The sequence below is a fragment of the Miscanthus floridulus genome, chromosome 3, assembly GCF_019320115.1.
Source record: "Miscanthus floridulus cultivar M001 chromosome 3, ASM1932011v1, whole genome shotgun sequence".
NCBI lineage: Eukaryota > Viridiplantae > Streptophyta > Magnoliopsida > Poales > Poaceae > Miscanthus > Miscanthus floridulus.
Window position 1 is genome coordinate 49575010 of NC_089582.1, and position 17614 is coordinate 49592623.

Sequence of the window (17614 nt, forward strand, 5' to 3'; positions counted from 1 at the left end):
ACGATGGTGCAAAAGCCTAATTTGACCAAACCAAGTTTACCAACTTGTTTTTCATACCTAAGAAACATCAGAAAGTATAGTGCCAACTTCTAAATAAATTATTTAATATCCTTTTCCAATTTATTTAGTTAATTAGGTGATTTAAGCAATATATAGTAAAACTATTCATAAAAATCTACAAAAATTACAGTAGCTATCTCATGCTGCACATAGACTACCATAAAAATTTCAAAGCCATTGGACCAACATAACTTGCTGTATCCAAATTAACAGATGACATGTCTATTTCTAGCATAATTAGGAAACCTTTATTAAAAAGTGTCAAGCAACAGATTTCCCATTTTTCCTAGCATCCTTCTAGCATAAGAATAGCACCCATAAAATTTCACCTTCACTGGATCTATAGAAAAATTATGAAAATTCACACAAGATCCACCTATTAATAAAAGGAAATTCTATAACTTAAAAACTACACATGCACTAGCTCTAAAATTTTTACCAGAGCTTCAAATAAATCAAAATAGAGGACCCACAAAATTTCATAATTTTTGGACCACAGAAACTCAAGATAAAATTCAAACAAGTTTGCATGCTTCTAAAAAGACATTTTAAACTCCTATTTAATTCATCCAATTTTTCTAAAACATGTGCTCATATAATATTTTTATTAAATACTAGACATGACCAGGAACTTAACAAAATTAGAACCATAGCATTTGGATCTATATACTAGGAGCTACATATTTTTCAAGATGTACATAAATCTGTGAAATAAATAAACGAAATAAAATAGGAAAACAACACTCCGCCCTACACGGGCCAGCCCAAGAAACGGCGGCCCGCGAGCATACAGGCGCGGCCCAGGCTGGTCTCCCGCCTGAGTCTCGGCGGCTGACCGCCGGGTCCCGCGTGACAGCGAGACAGGCAGGGGAGCGGAGGAAGGCGACGGCGTATCTCGCCGCCGGTGGCTCTTCCGGCGAAACCATCTACTCGACGACGTTCGCCATGACCATGCGCATCTAGTGGTGACCTCAATCGGTGCTATGGTGGTGGCTAGAGGGGTTGGCGACTGCCACGGCGGTGCACGGCCACGGCACGGCCGGCTCCGGTGAACTGACGATGACACAGCCCCTATCAGTGACCCTACGAGCTTCGGTGGTGTTCCTATGACCTAGCGCGTGGCAGAGGAAGGAATGGGAGCGGCGCGAGGGCAGCTGGCCGCGTGGAGCGCCAACTCCGGCGAGCTCCCGCCATGGCTGCGGTGGGGGAAAACGGCAAATACGCTCTTACCGAGGCTCAATCGACTCGATTGAACGGTGGAGGTGATGGAGGGGAACACGGCGAGGCTACAGGCGGACGGGGCAACGCATTTTTGCAGTGGCGTGCTCGCACGGCAGTGGCGATGCTTGGTCGGCAATGGTGGACGGCAGAGCTCTCGTCGCTGCGTGCTGTGGGAGGAGAGGAAAAGCGAAATGGGACGGGCGAGTGCGTCAGACAGGCGCGCGGGGTGCTCAAGACGCGGCTGCGACGCCAGGAGGCGCACGGCGCGTGGCCAGCGCGAGCAGGAGTCCGTCGACGAGTGGCGGACACGCGGCGTCGAGCCTCTGAGCCGGTCGGCCACGGCGACTGACCGTTTTCTGAAAACAAACGCGATTCAGTGTTTATCGGGGATGACTGACAGCACGTATTCGACGATCATCAACTCCTAATCCGTGGCGATCCAGGTTAATCCGTAGTTAACAAAGTTGAAGACCTACATGAGTACTACAAGTTTGCTAATTGGAGCTCGAGCTAGTTCAGCTTGGTCAGTGAGATACAGTGCTCCAAACATCAGCTCATGAAACTAAAATCTGCTTGGGACTTAGAAAAATTTGCTAAGTATGAAATCAGCATGTACATCTGACTTGTGGGCCATGTTTGAGCATGTTCTAGCCATTTTCATGAGTTGGTCATAAAACAACTTTTGTTCCTTGATAAATTAGCTACAACTTTTGTAAAGAGTGCACAGCCATGCAAAGCTTCCAAGTTGAACTTTTTAAACAGTCAAACTATGACACTCCTAGGGTCAATTCAAGTCAAACTTGCACTTGAGGACATTTTGGTCATTTTGGTCTACATGAACAATGTTCCAACAAGTAAACAAAATGTAGTTAAGGTGTATTAGACCATGATCAACCATTTTACAAAGTTGTTAGACCACTTCTACTGATCACATGTGATAAAGAAAGTAAAACAAGCAATTCATACATATGTTTCAATACAATGTTTCACATGTTGCATGACCTTGTTGTTATCCTATACTTGTCACATTACTCCCATATTGCCATGTTTCCAAGTATGAGAGTTTCATGTAACATTCACATGTTGCACTACTACCATTCACAACAATCAAGCATGAAACATACACAGTTGAAAATGTTGCATATGTATGTTTCAATGATAATGACATGGTGATATAGATAATGCACATGTTTATGAAATGACATGCAATTAGTGGAAGCCTAAACACCTAGGGTGTTACACCCGCCGCCATGTCCGCCGGAGAGGTAGAGAAGCCGGGGAGGGAAGTAAGTGCGGCGGGGTGTCGTGAGGTTCGGGGTGGACAGCGGATTGGAGGGGGGCAGCGTGATTTGGAGGGCAGGCTTTTGGGCGGCGAACGGCCGCGGCTGAAAAATTAGGAGGAAATTTGGAACCGATTATCTTATAACCCTATGGATCTGATTATCTCTTTCCCGATTTTTCCCTTGCGCGTTGCACAAATTTCTGCCGCCTAATGCTTCCCTCCCAAATCCTAATTCAGATGGCTTTTGGCGCCACTCTCACATGGGCTAGATCCAGCGTGAGTACGGCTCCATTCGACGAGGAAAGACGTGATGACGTCATGATGACATCATTAGCCATCGCTTCCCATTGAAAAACAAAAAAAACGATGAGATACATGTATGCGCTTGGTATAATTAATTTATTGATGAAATAGAACTTTCAAGATATATTATGATGTCTAATTCTTATGCTAGAATTTTCATTTTTTTACGCATTAGTTTTTTAGTTGACAAAAAAATAATGCATGTAACGTGATTGTTTGATAATTATCACTTGTCATAATTTATGTAACAAAACATTAGCCAGTTATATTTCAGAGGTTTTGTGTAAAAGGTAATATGTGACCATTTAGATCTAGTCAAATGGACACTCACAGTTATTTGGTCATGTGTGCTAGTTAAGATAACGGGCTAAAAGACTTTCTCCAAGCGTTTATGAGCTCTAACGGGCTGGTAAGATACGTGAGCAGTATAACATTAGTACATCTGCATATATATACCTGACACTAGGAAGGGTATGGACAAATCCACACTTGTTCATGCCCAAATCTATATCATCATTATTTATTTTTCACCATGCCCAATCTTACCTATGCCCATTGGATAATAGCCAATTTTATCCATACCCAATCTTTTGAGTTGAACTACTAGATTCTAATAATATTTTACATTTACATATATACATGCGATATATACACGTGGGCCCCAATCAAAGCTGGACCCTGAATTGAAAATCTTGCGTTCACACCTTGAACTTCTAGTGAAATTAACTAAAAATTGGTGAAATAACTCATTATAAATGTCTGCAACTTTGTGCAAACTAACAATATTAGATCTATATGTGGGACCCACGTAAAAAGCTAGACCTTAAAATTTAAAAACCTCACGTTGACACTTAAAATTTTGAGCAAAACTAATCGAGATATTTTTGAGATAGATTGGTATGCAATCGGGCTACTTTGTGCAGACTGGTACAACCAGATTAAAATGTGGGCCACATGTTAAAAGTTGGACCCTAAAATTAAAAACCACGCGTTCACACCTTAAAATTTTCATAAAATTGACTGAAAGTAGTCGGAGATGAATTATTATAACAGGCGGCAACTCTGTGCAGATTATTACAGGATATGTGTTACCTTGTAGAGCTAAAAGTCGAAACAAATGGCGAGGTAAGGTTGACTAGCATGGTTTGGCTTGCCCAGCTAGGGTAGGCGAGGCTGCCTCGTCAGGATACCAAGCTCGTCTATCGCATTAGGAAACAAGTGGCCCCTTAACTATCGTATGACTAGAATATTTATATGTAGTTTTCCTTGCTTAGTAGAGGCCCTATTCTTAGGCAAACCTTGGGACCCGACAGACCTGACACTCCCACAAAACTCTCCCTCACTCTCTTGCGATCCTATACTAGAACTACAAGTAAGACTATGCCTTTTGAGTGAAGCTCTTGATTCGTCTTGTGTCTTGTGTGTTGAATGAGAGGGGGTGCCTTGAGCAGGTGGAGTATTCCAAAGAATATTTTCTTTCGTTTTGGCTTTAGAATGTATTTAGAAAAGCCAAAATGTCTTATAATTTAGAATGGAGGGAGTAAATGATATATGACTAGCATATGCGACACTCAAACATGTGTGACACTTAAAGGTGTTTAGTTCACTTTAACATATTTGTTATGGGTGGGCTAGTCTTCTCTTTGCTCGATAGAGAGTTTCAAAATGAATAAGTAACATTATGATTAAATGTAATATATTTTTATATGTGTCATATATTTGTAAGTGTAATATCTGCCTAAGTGACATTGTTAATAAATTTATTTGGTTTCATGTGTGTTAATGAACTTAGCAAGACTTAATTCTTAATAACACCAATATTTCCACGAAGTATAGTTTAGAATATAATTTTCTTGGTTGATCAACAATTTTGTAAATTTAATAATACCCTAATATTTTTAGAAAATTATAAAACTTGGCAAGGGACCAAGTACATCATTATAACACATTTAAAAGGGTTTTATTAGCAAGATATAAATTTAGGTGTATTTGCCTAATAAGCTTATGCGTGTTAGTGTCAATGCCCATGCTCGTGTGTGACCCGTGTCCACCATTTGCTCAAAACAAGAAGGCAAAATATAGTGTGGAAACCATCTAATAGGTGGAGACATGGAAACCAAATCAAAAAACATATCTTAGTCATTCAAATTTTTAAACTTAGCACATCCATAGTCTATATAAATATGTACTCCAAAGTTGGAATGAAAACTCATTTTTGAAAAGTTCATACGGAAACGACAAATTTTAGGTCTAATACAAAAGATTCATACAGAAAAGTTGTAAACATGAATTTTGCCTTTTAGTGGACATGAACCTCATGTTTGTCATTTTTGTATGATGATTGTTTCTAGTTTGAGTTTGTAATTTTAAATGGCAAAGTTCTGATGTTCTGAATGTTTTATAAATTTTTCATAAGTAATGACGTTTTTATCGTAAAACATTAGAGGGTAAAGATAAACTGTACCCTTTCAAAAATATGGGTCAAATTTCCCCTCCCGCTGGCCTGGCCCAAAACGTATCTCCGCGCTCCATCAGTCCATCTGCTCCTACCCCTGGCGAACCCTATTTCTTGTCAAAAGGAGTTTTGCTTAGTCAGGCCATACTGCAGCCCAGTCGCCGCCGCCCCGCCGCAGGGCTGTTCCCTCCCCGTTGCGCTGTTCCCTCGCCGCCATGTCCGTCCGCTCCCGCAAGCCCTACTCATGTGAATTATATTTGAATTTGAATTTGACACATTTCAAATTTTAGTATATTGGATGCAAGAGAATCCTGTAAGCAACCAATGTGAGTACTGTTTGAATTTGACACATTTCAAATTTTAGTAGGAAGAAAGAGACTTGCTTATGTTCTTTAGAGCAGTACTGATTGCAACTCTACAATCCAAATCTACTCTACAATCAGTTACAACTTATTTTTTGCAACCAATTGCAATGTTGCTTTTATTAGTAATTCAAACAATATTAATCTACACAGTTCAATTCTATTTAGCCCTTGTTTAGTTCGCGAAAAGTGCGAAATTTGGCTACTGTAGCACTTTCGTTTTTATTTGACAATTAGTATTCAATCATGGACTAATTAGACTCAAAATGTTCGTCTCGCAATTTCCAACCAAACTGTGCAATTAGTTTTTATTTTCGTCTACATTTAATGCTCCATGCATGCACCGCAAGATTCGATGTGACGGGTACTGTAGCACTTTTTGGGAAAACTTTTCGCGAACTAAACAAGGCCTTAGTTCTACCTATGGTTTGTGTTTGTCACAGTAGCTCATACGAAAGAACTAACACCTGCCATTGTTAGAGCAACATTATTTCCACTGGTTAGATGTTCTGAAATGAGGGATTCATTCCTCTGTTTCATGGTTTATGGAGTTTACGTGCTTCATAACTTCTTATATGAAATGGTTAATTTCTTTATTTTTTAAATTACGTTTTTATGGTACTCATATTTCTTCTCTAATGCATCTTTTAAATCAATTCTGTTTTCAGGGGAACCATGTATGCTAATATCCCAGGCCCAAAAGTTCCATTCTGCTCAGGCTACTGGTATGCTCATTGCACATGTTTTTCTTATTTGGCTACCTCAACCTTGCCTCTTGTTCTTGGTAAACATGATCTTTGTGCTTATCACACAGTTTGGTACATGTTATCACTGGAAATCTTACTTGTTGATTATCTGAGCACTGTTATGTGTAATGAATGCCTGTAACCTATAGTACCTCTAAGCGACACACTAGAAGTAGTCTTAACTGAAATCTTTCCCAAAACAAAGAATGGAATGCTAAAACGAATTATATTTCTTCAAAACAATTGAGTGATGTTTTGGCTAAGAGACGATCAAGCAAAAGGAATGTATAGATATATAAATATAGCGGTGATTTTTGTAGCTTCATTTCCTATGACAATTACATATCCTTATGAAAATGTCAGCCTGGGCGTTCGGTTTTAACCGATGGTTCGGTTCGGTTTTTCGGTTTTCCAAAATTTCGGTTTTCAGAAAATGACCCCCCGATCGGTTTGCTAAAATTCCAAAAACCAACCAATTTCGGTTCGGTTTTTTAGTTTGGTTTTTCAGTTAAAACCGAATAAACCGAACAACACAGCCAGACAGGATTTAGAAGACTCAAGACAGGATTTAGAAAACAACAGACAACACAGTATATTATTTGAAGACTCAAGACTGTTACAAACTTAACAATTCAATGCTCAAATCAAATATTACAAACTTAACAATTCAGTTTTGATAAAGAACAGGAAAAAAACAGGTTCCAGACTTCCAGCCAGCACTTCCATGTTGGTGAGGAAAAAAACACAGGTTCCAGCCTTCCAGGTTCCATGTTGGTGAGGAAAAAAAACAGGTTCCAGGTTCCAGACTTCCAGCCCAGCAGGCATCAACAACAGCAAGAGAACAATTATCAAGTGTTCAGGCGTCCACCACTCCAGCTAACCAACTTACCATTATCAAGATTCACCATGGCGCCACCAGGATGTGTCCAGGCGTCCAGCATGGCAGCACTCCAGCAGTAATGCTCCATGGCGCCACCAGGATGTGTCCAGGCGTCCAACACTCCAGCTAACCAACTTACTGTTATCAAGATGCAGTAGCAGTAGTGCTATCCTTAGAAATGGCCAGGGCACCAATTTCTACAATAAGTGATCATTATACTGCAATAAACTATTAAGATAAACAACAGAAATGATAACAACTTAGACTTAGCATTAAAAATTACCTTCCTCAAGCTTGGCCAATGCTTATGTGTCCTCTTCAACACTGATGTAGTTGTTTCCACGAAGCCAATCATTTGTACAAACGAGCCGCTCAACCATTGTTGGTGTGAGTGATGTCCTAAAATCATCAAGTGTTCTTCCACCTGAACTGAAGGCTGACTCAGAGGCTACTGTTAAGATAGGAATTGCTAGAAGATCACAGGCTATACAAGACATTATGGGAAATCTAGTAGCATTGTTCTTCCACCATTTCATAATGTCAAAACTTTTACTAAGCTCCTCATTATCTTCTGAAAGGTACTTGTCTAGTTCAGACTTTATAGTGGTATTGGCACTTCCCTTATTGCTCATCTGTTGTGCAATTATGGAGCTCATCAATCCAGAACAAAATTCTTGAGTTTCTTGAGTTTCAGCAGGCACCTTGTCACTTGGAAAAGGAGCATACAGTTCTCTGTACTCCTCAAACAAAGCACGAAAATAAGTGTTGACTGTTGCCCACAGTTTCTGACCTATTTCATCACCAAACATTACCATAGTTGCCATCTTGACATAGTTAGAAAGTTTGAACCGAGGATCAATACCAACACAGAAAAAAATAACAATGCTAAGCAATTGATCCCCCTTGTCTTTCTCTCCTCTCTTCTGTCTATCCCCCGGCCTTTCTCCTACTTCTCTCCCCAATATTTATAATACTTCACTAACATTTTTTGGCCCATTTCCTTACATAATGTATCTTCATTGTGACACCATTGTCTCAGCAGAACCAAAACATCAGCAATCTCATGAAAGTATGTGTGAGATGTTGGTCGACTTGTGGCAGAGAAACGGAGGGTCAGCTCATAGAAGTATTTAAGAAATTGAGCCATTTTCCTTGCCTTTTCCCAATCTGATTTGATTGGAACTCTCGGTGCTTTCTCACTCTCTAACTCTAGACTATAGTATGGGTCTTCATCACTATACCTTTCAAAGGCCTTTTCATACTCTTGTGCAGTTTGTAGCATCAGGTAAGTTGAGTTCCACCTAGTGTAGATGTCTAGGTTGAAAAATGCTTTGGTCTGAACCTTAGCTAACTCGGCACATTTCTTGAACTTTACCAACCTGGATGGTCCACTCCTAACATACTTAACAGCAGCCCGAACACGAGCGATTGATCTATCAAATTCTTTCAGCCCATCACCTACTATCAGGTTGATAATATGTGCAAAACACCTCATATGAAGGTACTCTCCTTCAGCAACGCAGCCTTTTGATTCATTCAGGACCCTCTGCATGTACTTAATTGCAGTGTTGTTTGCACTAGCATTGTCTACTGCTATTGTAAAAACATTCTCAATTCCCCAGTCAGCCAAGCAATTCTCTAAAGATTTTCCAATGTCCTCCCCCTATGGCCCTTAACCAAGAAAAAACCAATAATTTTTTTGTGCAAATTCCACTCATTGTCAATAAAATGTGTTGTAACACACATGTAATTATGACTGTTCTTAGCCGTCCATGTGTCTGTTGTCAGGCTAACTCTTTCACAGTTGTCTTTAAAAAATTTCCTAAGTTTTTCTCTCTCATCATCAAACACTTTCACACAGGCTCTAGTGATTGTTCTTCTAGATGGCAAAACAAAACATGGGCATGCTTTTGACATAAACTTTCTAAGGCCAGAACGTTCAAATAATACAAAAGGTTGCTCATCTTCTATTATCATCTCAGCAAAACTCCTCCTTAACTCCTCAGGATCAAATTTCCAAGTAGATAGAGTACCAACACTACTATTGCTACGGCTAGGTTGTAGTTGTAAAGTACCTTGATTATCTACTACAGGTTTGTGAGGATTCTTCTTGTAGATTTTCAAATGAGCCTTCATGGAGGACGTACCATTTAACTTTGTGTCATAGCGGAGTTGCTTGCCGTAGTACTTGCACTTGGCTCTCTCCTCCCCATTATCAAGTTTGATCTTGCTGAAGTGTTCCCAAACATCTGATCTTGGAACCATGGGCTTCCTTTTCTTGCTTTCCTCATCTCTCACTTCCTCTCCATCCTTGGACTGCTGCTGCTCATCCTGCTTGTCATTCTCCCCATTTACAACTTCATTCTCATTCACTTCAACATTAAGATGCGCCACTGTTTCTTCAGTGTCCCCCATCTACAAGACATCAAAACAAAAACAAGAACAAGAAGAACTATTAGGCATCTAGATCTATTAGGCATCTGGATCTATTAGGCATTAAGCAAGAACAAGAAGAACTAAAGACTTACATTGGAGGACTGCTCTGTTCTTGTGGCCGTGGTTGAGGAGCTTGACGACGGTCGACGGTGGTGCCACCGCTGCTGGCCGCCTGGCGCCTTGGACTGCTAGGTGCTTCGCCAGCCACCTGCCGTGCCTCCGAAGGGGCAAAGGGTTAGGGTTAGGGTTAGGAGCGAGAGTGCGAGGGGTGAGTGACTGAGTGAGGCTCTACGAGAGGTGCGACTTGATTCGATGCGGGGAATTGGGGAGGTGAAGTGGACAAGTGGTGCCATGGTGCGGGACTGTGGGTGCGGCCGTGGGTGGTCAGTGGTGGGCCAGTGCCTAGTGGGCTGGTGCCTGGTGGGCTGGGGCGCTCAGCGCTCACTCGCTCGGTGGCTCAGCGCAGCAGCTCGGTTTCTCAGTACTTCGGTTTGGTACGGCGTAGAAACCAAAGCCGAAGCTGAACACCGAACTGCACAGAACTAGAAACCGAAACCGAACCGAAAAACTAAACTACCGACTTTTTGGTTCAGTTTCTGTTCGGTTCGGTTCGGTGTTCGGTTTTTGGTGAAAAAACGCCTAGGGTGATGAAAATGTGATTTGTAATGTCACTGTACCAAAAAACTGACGCCGATGCCAAATGTCAATGTTGTTTTTTCAGGACAAACGTCGAGTTTGAGTGGAGCGCACGAGTGATGTGATGGTCCAAGTCAGGCCAAGCCAAGCTGCAGTGGTGTCTAGGCATCTTTGATGTTGCTGTTTTTAGGAACAAATGTGTTCAATATCTTTGTTTCAATTTTGTGTGTGTAGCTTGAGTTTGAATTTTTGGATTGTTTAATTCCAGATGGGAACAAATTAAACAAGTTAATATTTTGGTTTAATGGCTTTATTGAAATGGTTTGTTGATGTCTATTGAGTTTCTAATCAATTAATAGAGCTGTAATATTGTCCTGTGGCACCAAACCAAAAGCGTTGTAAAAGTGGCTATTGGCAACCACATTTTGGGTGGTAATATATTCTATAGTAATGAACAATCCACGTAGCAGTAGAGGTTGCACCTTATAGCAACGACAATACGAACGTGGCAATTGCACCTGTTGCCACCACTTCTTAGTGTTGCCACATAGGTCTTGTTGCCGCACTTGTTATGTGATGCAATAGAGGGTGCATCTTATAGCAACGACAGTGCGAACGTGGCAATTGCAATTGTTGCCACCACTTCTTGATGTTGCCACATAGGTCTTGTTGCCACACTCATTATGCGATACAATAGAGGGTCACCTTATAGCAACCAAACTTTGGGCATGGCAATTGCACATATTGCCACCACTTCTTGGTGTTGCGACATAATCCTTGTTGCCACACGCGTTATGCGTGGCAATACATTGTCTTGCAACACACGTTCGTCGTTGCTAGTGCACCATTTGCTACAACATGGACAAGTTACTATTACAAGGTCTAGCAACGCTTAAGACGTTGCATTAGTTGCTATTGCCACACCTACAACCGTAGCAAAAAACTTATGTTGCAACGCCAAGGTGTTACAAATCCAAAACACATTTTGCAACTCTAAGCAGAAAAGCGTTGTCCAAAGCTTTACCCACGCAAGCGCCTCCAACGCCTCACAACGAAAAAAGTGTTGATATTTCTGATATTGCAACTATTTCGGACCTATTGCAACATTTTTTGAATGTTGAAACATGGTCAAAATTTAGTAGTGGAATGTGCTCCTTCTCCATCAGCCATGTGAAAGCATCTAGGCCCCTAGTTGGGTTTCGGTGATTAATGACAATATGTGATTACTATGACTAACGTGTGTTTTGCAGAAACAATTAAGTTAGGTCACGGTAATGGAGATCGAATGGGCAATCAAGGTTGTCATGCCCCTATGATGGAAATTGTTTTGGTTTTCAAAGGATGGACGCAAGGTTAAGGATGGACTAGTTCTAAGTGTCGATTGGAGTTGGAGAGACACTTAGAGTAGTTTAGGACTTTGTTTTTCTTTTGGCCGTACTATTAAGGGGGGTATGAACGGGTAGCTTGACCTAGGTGAGTCTAGTGAGTTAGGTGTGGTGCACATTTGTTAAAACTAGCACTAGGTAGCTCCTTTATAGCCCTTTGATCCAATAGAGCAAACTTCATTCACATATGATCGAGAGTTGGAAATGAATGGAGGGTCAAATACTGACCGGACGCTGGCTCCGGTGTGACCGGACGCTGGCTTAGGGTCCGGTCAGTTCATTTGGCCAAGGTGAAAGCGTCTGGAAGTGACCGGATGCTGAGAGGTCATGTGACCGGACGCTGAGGGCCAACGTCTGGTCGACTCCAGTAAGGTCCCAAAGAGGGAGAATCCTGATCGGACGCGTCCGGTCAGTGATAACCGGACGCTGATCAGGTTCAGGCTACTGACCGGACGCTGCTCAGCAAGCGACCAGACGCTGCTCAGCAAGTGACCAGACACTGGGGGTTCAGGGTCCGGTCGATATCAGTAAGATTCCAGTGAGGGGTAAATGTGACCGGACGCGTCCGGTCAACACTTAACCATTGGAGTTTGGGGTGTACTGACCGGAGCATCTGGTCAACATGACCGGAGCGTCTGGTCACCCCGCAGAGGCACATAACGGTTCATTTTTCAGTCGGTGTTATAAATACCACCTCCACTCATGTGTGGGGGGTACTTTTGCTCATTCCAACAGCTAAGAAACATGTTTGAGAGTGCCAAGAAGAGCAAGGTCCTAGTGAGGTGATTGAGATTTAAGAATCCCAAAGAGAGCCCTCATTAGTGAGATCAAGAGTAGCAAAGTGTGCATCCACCCTTCTCATTAGGCTTGAGAGTTTGTGCTTGTTACTCTTGGTGATTGCCATCACCTAGACGGCTTGGTGGTGATTGGGAGTTTGGTGATCATCCAGCAGAGCTTGTGGGTAACCCAACTCAAGTTGTGAGCGGTTGTGGGTGATTTACCGTGACGGAGTGTTGAAGAATCAACCTGTAGAAAGCACTTGATCCTTGCACGGATCAAGGGGGAGCTACACCCTTGCGCGGGTGCTCCAACGAGAACTAGTGGGGAGTAGCGACTCTCTAATACCTCGGCAAAACATTGCCGCATTCCTCCTTCTCTATTTACTTTGAGCAATTCAATTCTTGTCTTTACATTCATAGAATTGCCATGCTAGAGTAGGATTAGAACTTAGGTTGCAAGTCTTTTGTGCGGTAGAACAATTAGAAACACTTTCTAGGCACAAGAGGTTAATTGGGCTAACCATAGGATTTAATTATTGAAAGAAATTTAGAATTAGCCCAATTCACCCTCCTTTTGGGCTTCTTGATCCGTTCAATTAGTATCAGATCCTCGTGCTCACGTATTTAGGCTTAACCGTCTAGATTAAGATGTCTCACGAGGATGGACCTCCTCTTATCTTTGAGAGAGATGATTGGTATCTAGAAAATTCGCATGGAGGCGTATCTAGAAGCTCTAGATGTTGGTATTCTTAGAGCCGCCTCACAAGGCTTCCCAAAACCTTGGGATGCTACTCACCTACAAGGCGATGAGGTGAATTACAAGAAGTGGAATGCAAAGGCTCGAAACACCATCTTTAGAGGCATTTGCAAAGATGTGTTCAATCGGGTGAGGAACCACAAAGACGCCCATGCACTATGGTCAGACGTTTGTGCGCTCCATGAGGGAACTAAGAGTGAGCGTGAGGAACGCTATCATTTTGTCATGAAAAAGCTCAACTCTTTTGAAATGCTTCCTAAGGAATGTGCTAATGAGGTGTATTCACATTTGAATGTTCTTGTAGAGGAAGTCAATGGGCATGGACTCACTCAAATACAACCATCCGATGTTGTAAGAAAGATTTTGAGTGTCCTCCCCATTGATAAATATGGGCATATTGTGATTGTGCTTCATCAAGGTGATCTTTCCACCGCTACACCGACACAAATCTTGGGAAAGATCAATGCTCATGAGATATACATGCACATCACGTCACAAGATGTCTCATCCTCTACTAAGAAGAAAGATAAGGACTTAGCATTCAAAGCTAGTCAAGAGAAGGGTAAAGCAAGACTTGAGTATGAAAGCTCAAGTGATGATGAAGTTGATGATGAATGTCTTGCTCTCATGGTCAAGAAGACCGCCAAGATGCTAAAGAAGCTCAACAAGAGTGGCATCAAGTTTGATGGCAAGAAGAAGTTCTTCACCAGCTCTAGAAGGAAGCCAATCTCCGAGATGGATTGCTTCAATTGTGGAGAACTTGGTCATCTAGCACACCAATGCACTAAGCCCAAGAAAGACAAGTTCAAGAACAAATACAAGGACAAGAAAGATGACTCAAGTAATGAAGAAGAAGAACAAGCCATACAAGAAGAGAGATGGCAAGAAGAGGGACTTCCACAAGAAGAAGAAGAGTGGGTACATTGTCGGTGATTGGCTCATGGACATTGATTCATCTAGTGCCTCATCTGATGATGATAGTGACAACGAGAAGGTGGTCGTAATTGTTATCAACTCTTCATCATCTTCATCGCCACCACCGTCATCATCCTCTACACACCTATGCCTTATGGCCAAGGGTGACCGCAAGGTATCTAATAATGATGATAGTAGTGATGATGAGCATGCTAGTGATGATGATAGCGATAGTGATGATGATGAATATAAATCACTTTCTTATGATGATCTTGCTAGATTGCTAAAACAATACACTAAGATCATTATAAAAACTAGAGCTAAAAATGAAAAGCTAGAAGCTAAAAATGATTCTCTTTTAGCCAAATGTGATATAGCGAAAAAGGCTAGTGTTGAGCTTAAAGAAGCAAATGATGCTATATTATCCAAACTTAAGGAGCTCAAATCTTCTAAGAAAGAGCTTAAAGAAAAACATGATAAACTTGAGAGGACACATAATGAGCTCATCACTAGCCACAACAAGCTAAGAGAAGAATATACTACTCTTAAGATTAATCATGATAATCTTGTTATTGCTCAAGAATTCTTATCCAATGAGCCACATGATGCTACTAACGATGTTGTTAAGATTGATATAGCTACATCATGTGATGACTTGATTATTGAGAGCATTGAGCAAAGTTCTAGTAGCAAGGGCAAGCAAGTGGTTGAAGCCGATGATTATGATGAGTTTGTCAAGCTCAAGAATGACAATGAAAAGCTCAAGAAAGATCTTGAAGAACTCAAAACCACCAAGTCTATTGTGCTAGAAACTATTGTTCATGATGATGGTTTGATCCTTGAGAATGAGAAGCTCAAAGATGAGAACAAGAAGCTCAAGGAAGAGAAAAACAATGATGCTCTCAAGGAAGAAAACAAGAAGCTCAAGTTGGAGAAAGAGCATCTTAAGATTGGATTGAGCAAGTTCACTAGAGGCAAGCATAAGTCCAAGCCAAAGCCAAAGAGATGTTTTGAGTGTGGACACCGTCATGAAGATGGATAGAAGTGGCATTGGGTACTTGGCAAACCAAGAGAAGAAGGCTCAAGCTCAACAACAACATAAGTCCAAGCCAAAGCCAAAGAGATGTTTTGAGTGTGGACAAGAAGGCCACTTTGCTCATAAGTGCTAAACTCCACCACCACAACCCTTGCCCAAGCATGCTAGACCTTTTGCCTTCAATGCTCACTACATGCTTAGAAAGGATTCTAGTGGAAAGATGAAAGTCATGTTCTTAGGTCCTCCCAACAAAAATAGGCCTAAGAAAATTTGGGTTGCAAAGTCACTTGTTGAGAAGGTGAAGGACCCTCAACAAGTTTGGGTTCCTAAAGCTTGATCTCTTGTGTGTAGGTGAACTACAAGACCGGTGGAAGTCATTGGGTTATTGATAGTGGTTGCACACAACATATGACCGATAATCCTTGTATGTTTACCTCACTAGATGAAGAAGTAGATGGACAAGAAAGAATCACATTTGGAGATAACTCAAAGGGCAAGGTCAAAGGATTGAACAAAGTGGCTATATCAAATGATCATTCCATCTCTAATGTGCTATATGTTGCTTCATTGAGTTTCAACTTGCTATCCGTTGGACAATTGTGTGATCTTGGCTTCCAATGCTTGTTTACTGAGAAGGAGGTTGTTGTATCCAAGAAGGATGATGATCATATGATATTCAAAGGATTTAGATACAACAACCTATATCTAGTGGACTTCACCTTCGAAGATGCAAACTTGAAGACATGCCTATTCACCAAAACAACACTTGAGTGGCTACGGCATAGAAGACTTGCTCATGTTGGGATGAGCTCACTCAAGAAGCTAATGAAGAATGATTTGGTGAGAGGGTTGAAGGATGTGAAGTTTGAGAAGGACAAGCTTTGTAGTGCATGTCAAGCCAGCAAGCAAGTTACAAATACCCATCCAACAAAAGCTTTCATGTCAACCGCAAGAGTGCTAGAACTCCTACATATGGATTTATTTGGACCAACAGCATACAAGAGTTTGGGAGGAAATCTTTAGTCTTGTGATTGTTGATGACTATTCAAGGTATACATGGGTATTCTTCCTTCATGACAAATCCAAAGTTGCATCTTGCTTCAAGAAGTTTGCCAAGAGAGCACAAAATGAATTTGAAGTGGTGCTCAAGAAGATAAGAAGTGACAATGGGAAGGAGTTTGACAACACAAACATAGAAGCTTATTGTGATGAAGTTGGAATCAAACATGAGGTCTCCGCAACATATACTCCTCAACAAAATGGTGTAGTTGAGAGGAAGAACCGGACATTGATCACTCTTGCAAGAACAATGCTTGATGAGTACAACACCCCTGAAGCTCTATGGGCAGAAGCTATCAACACCGCATGCTATGCATCAAACCGCCTATTTCTTCAAAAGTTCCTTGGCAAGACACCTTATGAGTTGCTCAATGGGAAGAAGTCGGACCTCTCCTTCTTTAGGGTGTTTGGTTGCAAATGCTACATCTACAAGAAGCGGCAACACCTAGGGAAGTTTCAAAGACGTGATATTGGTTTTCTTGTTGGTTACTCATCAAAGTCCAAAGCATATAGAGTATTTAATCATGCCACCGGCTTGGTTGAAGAAACATATGATGTGGAATTTGATGAATCTAACGGCTCCCAAGGAGCACATGAGAATCTTGATGATGTAGGTGATGAACCATTGAGGGAGGCTATGAAGAACATTCTGGTTGGAGACATCAAGCCTAAAGATGATGAAGATGGTGTACAAGTGATTGATCCACCCTCTTCATCAAGTGTGCCACAAGATGGTGATAAAGATGGGAGAGTAGAAAATGAAGACACTCATGTCTCCCATGAACAAATGGTGGTACAAGCACAAGATGTTGATGCTCCACAACCTCCCCCTCAAGTGGTTAATAGAAGAAATACACCTCTACTTCAAGATCATCCACAAGATCTCATCATAGGGAGTCCATCAAAGGGTGTAATGACTCAATCACAAAAACTTGCTTTATTTATTGCTCATCACTCTTTTGTCTCTTGCTTTGTGCCTACTAAGGTAGAAGAAGCTCTTCAACATCCAGATTGGATAAATGCAATGCATGAAGAGTTGAACAACTTCACCCGCAATGAAGTTTGGACTCTTGAAGAGCGGCCAAAAGGTGAAAGAGTCATTGGAACAAAGTGGGTGTTCCGAAACAAGCAAGATGATCAAGGCGTTGTTGTGAGGAACAAGGCAAGACTAGTGGCAAAGGGGTTCTCTCAAGTTGAAGGTTTGGATTTTGGAGACCTTTGCACCGGTTGCAAGATTTGAAGCCATCCATATCCTCCTTGCATATGCGTCACATCATGAAATAAAACTTTATCAAATGGATG

The 17614-nt window shown here is 41.5% G+C and overlaps 1 long non-coding RNA gene across 1 annotated transcript; it reads left to right on the forward strand.

Annotated features, from left to right (window-relative positions):
* The first annotated feature begins 6124 nt into the window (after positions 1 to 6124).
* Positions 6125 to 10715, forward strand: LOC136545680 (uncharacterized). Its single transcript, XR_010781128.1, has 2 exons — positions 6125 to 6408; positions 10467 to 10715. It is a non-coding gene; the product is annotated as an uncharacterized lncRNA (long non-coding RNA).
* The last annotated feature ends 6899 nt before the right edge of the window (positions 10716 to 17614 follow it).